This window comes from Nicotiana tabacum, chromosome 3, assembly GCF_000715075.1.
Source record: "Nicotiana tabacum cultivar K326 chromosome 3, ASM71507v2, whole genome shotgun sequence".
Taxonomy (NCBI): Eukaryota; Viridiplantae; Streptophyta; class Magnoliopsida; order Solanales; family Solanaceae; genus Nicotiana; species Nicotiana tabacum.
The window spans coordinates 49101291-49107290 of record NC_134082.1 but is presented as its reverse complement, the minus strand read 5'-3'; positions in this window follow the sequence as shown (position 1 = coordinate 49107290).

Below are 6000 nucleotides of genomic sequence, written 5' to 3'. Positions count from 1 at the left end.
TTGGGTAGTTACGGATAGGTTGACCAAGTCGGCATATTTCATTATAGTGATGACTACTTATTCTTCCGAGCAACTGGCTCGAGTTTATATCCGTGAGATTGTCAGGCTTCATGGCGTGCCGATATCTATCATCTCTGACCGGGGTACGCAGTTTACATTGTAGTTCTCGAGGGCTATACAGCATGAGTTGGGTACTCGAGTTGAGTTGAGCACAACATTTCACCCTTAGACGGACGGACAGTCCGAGCATACTATTCATATATTGCTACTCAGTGGTTATGTGATGGAATTTGGAGGTTCTTGGGATCAATTCTTGCCACTTGCGGAGTTTGCCTAAAACAACAGTTATCAGTCGAGCATTCAGATGGAACTGTATGAGGCTCTGTATGATAGGTGGTGTCGATCTTCAGTGGGTTGGTTTGAGCCAGGCGAGGCTAGACTATTGGGTACAGACTTGGTTAAGGATGCTTTGGAAAAGGTTAAGGTGATTAAAGATCTACTTCGCACAGCCAAGTCCAGACAGAAGAGTTATGCGAATTGGAAGGTTAGCAATGTTTCATTCATGGTTGGGGAGCGGGTCTTGCTCCGGGTTTCGCCCATAAAGGGTGTCATGAGGTTCGGGAAGAAGGGCAAGCTGAGCCCAAGGTTTATTGAAAATCCGATTTTTATTGAACAGTAACCTGTTATATCTTAAATTAGTTATCCCAATAAGTGTAGTCATCATGTTTAGCCTAATATTGCATGCCTACTTGCTTAAACTCTTATTTGCAATTTGTGCAACATGCTTAATTGGATTACCTGTTTTTCCTTGATATGTATTCAGTCTTTAACTGTAGGTTTTCATGTTGTAAATTCGTTTCTCCTTAAGTTATGAGTTGTGCATTTACTTTTGGGGCTACAAGGCGGTACCTCGGGAGATCCCCTATCGCATATTTACTTTTGGGACTACGAGGCGATGCCTCGGGAGATCCCCTGTCGTATAATTACTTTTGGGACTACGAGGTGGTACCTCGGGAGATCCCTTGTCGCATATTTACTTTTGGGGCTATGGGGTGGTACCTCAAGAGATCCCTGTCACATATTTACTTTTGGGACTATGAGGCGGTAACTCGGGAGATTCTCGCTGCATTTACTTTTGGGACTACGAGGTGATACCTCGGGAGATCCCCTGTTGAGCATTTACTTTTGGGACTACGAGACGATATCTCAGGAGCGTCCCTGTTGTTTATCCTATGTGTTGTGTTGTTACCTTTCTGTATTTCCTTCTTGTTAGATTTTTCAGCCTTTTATTATCTTGCTATATCTTCTGCCTTAAATTATTATATTCTAGTAGGGCCCTGACTTGACCTCGTCAGTTCTCTAACAAGGTTAGGCTTGGCACCTACTGGGTACCGTTGTGGTGTACTCATGCTTCTCTTCTGCACATATTTTATGTGCAGACCCAGGTACCTCCTACCAGCCCGCTACTAGTTGAGAGTACTTGCTGCTACTTCGGAGACTTCAAGGTATATCTGCCAGCGTCTGCAGACCTTAGAGTCCCCCTCTATCCTTTTTGTTGTTCCTCTTTTATTTTTTTTCTAGTTACTGATGTATAGCGATAGTTAGAATAAATTCTTAGTGCTTGTGACTACCGGGTCTTTGGGGAGATGTTTATACTCAAAATTGTTGGTTTTACTTGTATATGCCGAGCAGTAGTTTTCCAACTTTTTCTATATATATACTTGTTGTTGTTAAGGTTTAGCAGTTAGTTCTATTATTCCGCACTGTTAGGCTTACCTAGTCTCTAAGACTAGGTGCCACCCCGACATCTTACGGAGGGAGATTTGGATCATGACACCCTCTCCAAGACTTTCATAGTATGGCAAAATAACCCTTCGCTAATGTTTCTCATAAGATTTTCAGTTTTTCTCAAAAATAATCTTTAGACCTTAGTCTAAGAGGTCCATCAATTATTTAAAAAAAATAAAAAAGAACTATTTACTAAATAACTTGTATAAATTGGAGTAACGAACGAAAATTTCACATATATAACAGTATATGTGGTTTGCGGGACAGGGGGAGGGGAAGGGGGGGACAGCCCCAGGCCCAGGTGTGTTGGCCGAGTAAGACTGAAGGAGGGGCAACATCTTGTTGGAGAAGAAATTTATATTTTCGCACTGATACTAGTGTGAACTTGATCTATCCAAAAAAAAAAATTAAAAAAATCATGTTCCACTTTTATTTGGTTATAAAAAACAAGGATGTTGAAACAGAGGTTTTTAGACGGTCAATGACTTTTTGATTCTTTTGTTCAACTTTTATATAAGAAATAAATATTTGACCCGAAGAATTTTGAAATGTAAAGTTGTTATAACGTACTTCTTCCATCTTATTTTATGTAAAATTATTTCATATATTGGGATGAAATTTAAGAAAGAAAAAAAGACTTGTGGAACTTGTGATCTTATATGTAAGCGTAAAATGAGAAGTTAAAATTAAAATGTTTTGAAAGATTAAAAGGTGTCATTCTTTTTTAAATTGATAATAGTATATATCATTTGTACAAAACTAATAAAAATAGACTATTTTCTCTGATCATTGCACTACGAATACTTTAGTGAAGTGAGTAAATATTATGGAAGATCAAGATTCAAATTCCTGCAGAAATTAAAAATGAAATATGATTTCTTCTTGTTTACATAAATCTTGTTGAATAAAATTAATGATGTATTTACTAATAAAAAATAGAAGATAGCTAATTAATTTACTTAAGGTGGCGTAAACTGGCCCGAAATATTTATGTGTAGAGACGCACATGTTAGACTAATTCAAAAGAATGATTATGTTTCACGGATTGTGATTTTGAAGAAACTAACAAAGTCAAATGTTGGACTATCATGACTAGTAGCTAGATAGAATGACTGTCAATACAATCGAAGGGGATGGATGAAATAGAGCTCATGGAATCACTTTGTTACACAAACTAAACTACCATGATTTAAATTCATCTGACCTGGAGTTTTTTTTTCTTTTTTTTTTTTTAAAAAAAGAAAACGTGGGAAACGGAAGAAAAAGAATGATAAAGATTTGATTGGAATACTTTCAAAACTCTTAGAAGTGACACTATTATATCACAAGTTAGAGTACATCACATAGCACTTTCACTGGCTTCACGCCGACCTGACCAACTTCAACACCGGCTTAACTTTCTTTATAAGAAATTCACGGGCAGAAAAAAGTAAGAAAATAGTAGAGAATTTTTCATAAAGCACTATCTTTTAGTAGCAATTAGCTATCTATAGATATTATTTGCTATATTACGGATTGTAGATACGTTTTCTATTGTTATAAGATGTATTAGAAGTATTTAAGCTACTGTATTCATGAATACAATAGCAAAAATAGGCATGAATCAGAGAAGTTCAGCTAATCAGTTGTTGTATTCGAGTGTATTCGACTATATTCATGGCGTGAAACATGGGATTACAGCTGGATAGATTATTGTATTCGACTGTATTCATGGCGTGAAAAAGGGATTACACTGTTTTTAAACGGAAAGTGAATCAATTAACATAATAGACTCCTAATATAACTCAACAAACTCAATTATAACACACAAATTTTGTATTTCCAGTTATAAAAAAGATTCTCAATCGAAAAATACCCCCAAAACATAGCAATCTTCAGAGAAATTATATAATACATCTGAATACATAAATGATATTAATTAAAAAAACATATGAATATATTCATGGTATATAGAGAGACATTGAATACAATGGAATACATAGAATACAGCGGGATACATTGAAATACAATGAAAAAAAAGACAGTGAATACAATGAAATATATGAAATACAACAAGATACATTGAATTAAAATGAAAAAAAAGACAATGAATACAATAAAATACATGAAAATACAGCGTGATATGTTGAAAATACATTGAAATATATTAGCAGAAAATCAAGTTGCTCAACCCCAAACTCCGCCGTCTCTGTTCAAGAACAAACCCTAATTTCCAGCGAATCCGCCGTCGAACAAAAACCTTAAATCTCATTGTTCCCACGCATTACCATTGTAGCAGAATTTGCATATTTGTTTGTGGTTTAATTACTGGCGGTGTAATTAAGAACCTCGAAACTCAAACCAGATGCAAAATCCGGTTCGAAGATCCTTTACCAAATTGCCATGAACGGGTTATAAACATCGCTGACCCAAATATAGATAAGAAAATAGGGATAAGCTATAATAACAGTGAAGAAGTTGAGGGGGTAATGGAAGTTTCTAGAGCACAAGAAGGTTTGATACGAGTTTACGAACATTCGACATGTCTTGAACGATCTCTAAAAATGGTTCCACCGCTTGCAGTAGTTCATTTATCAGGAGGGATTCTTTTTTATCTTCTAGTTCCGCTTCCTGCTCTTCCAATTCAGAAAGACTTGTCGTATAAAAAAAAATGGGTTAGTTGGTTGTTGACCAACGGAAAGCATGGGAGAAAGATGCACAACCTTCTTTGCTTACGCATCTTCTCTTATGATATTTATTAAAATTTCGCACTTACCGACCGGTGAAAGGAAAGAGGTGGGTCAGCCATCGACAAAAGAATACCGAACTCTACCCGTGTGAGGCCTGAGGTAAAAATTCCAAAATAGTAACGACTATATGAATTGCCCGACACACTATACATGTGACTTATGAGTAAACAAAAGAGTTATTAGATATAAAATAACCCAAAGTCTACTTCCTTTATGTTGTCTCATGTCTATCTCTTTCTTGGTTTATCGAATCATAAATTGAAGGAACTTCTTTATTTATACACACTCCTCATGCTCAATTTATGAAATTATTTTCTTGTTAGTCAATCCTTAAATAAATTATTAAATTTTAAATTTTTTATTTTATTCTGAATGTGATAATTTATAGTTTTTGCTATCCAAAATTCTATCAAATAGTGATGATACCTAATCTAACCCGCTACGTAAGCCCATCAATATAAGATACAACTCTAACGAAAAATTATCAATAAATAATAAATAGGATTGTGAAAATCAATACAACTATCTTAAGGAGTACAAGTCATGAGCGACTAATATTAAGAATACAACTCTGGTTTGAAGAAAAATATATCATCTATTTAAAATTTACATAAATAGAAATATAAATCCTAAACTACCATGAACAAGTGGTAGCTTGAATATGAGACGCCGGTACGTCTTCAATGCTAGATTCGTCTTCCACAGTTACTCAGCTCCAAAATCTGCACGCAAGGTGCAAAAATATTGTATGAGTACAACCTACCCCATGTACTAAGTAAGTATCTTGACTAACCTTGATGAATAGCGACGAGACTTTTTGTCACGACCCGAATTTTCCACTGTCGGGACCGTGATGGCGCCAAACATCGCGCTCGCTAGGCAAGACAATGTTAGAGTTCTATTCGCCTTTTTCCTTTACATTTTATATTTAAAATTAACAAAACTAAATCAAACTGGGATAATGCGAAAGTACATAATAAACCCGTGATCTATATACTATTAAAATACTGAAAATGTTACCACCCAAAAACTGGTATCACAACCCACGAACATTCTATGAATATCTACAAGTATTGGTCTGAAAGAAAAGTATATCTGTCTCGAAATAAAATAAAACAGGAATGTAGAACATAAGAGGGGACGCCAAGGCCTGCAGACGCCTGCAGGACCTCTTTGGGTCTCCTAGATGAATGCCTACAACTGACCTCTCGATCAGCCACAACCAGCTCCAAAATCTGTATAGAAAGTACAGAGTACAGTATCAGTACAACCGACCCCATGTACTGGTAAGTATCGACCCTAACCTCGATGAGGTAGTGACGAGGCTACGATGGGGCATTTATAATATAACCTGCATACAGTTTATAAAAAGCAAAAAGGAAGTACGGAACGAAATGAAATAGTAACTTCTAACAATTAACTACAAACCCAGTTGTCTTGCCAGTACTCAGCTATAACCATTCCTTAAGAAAGTTACAATGCT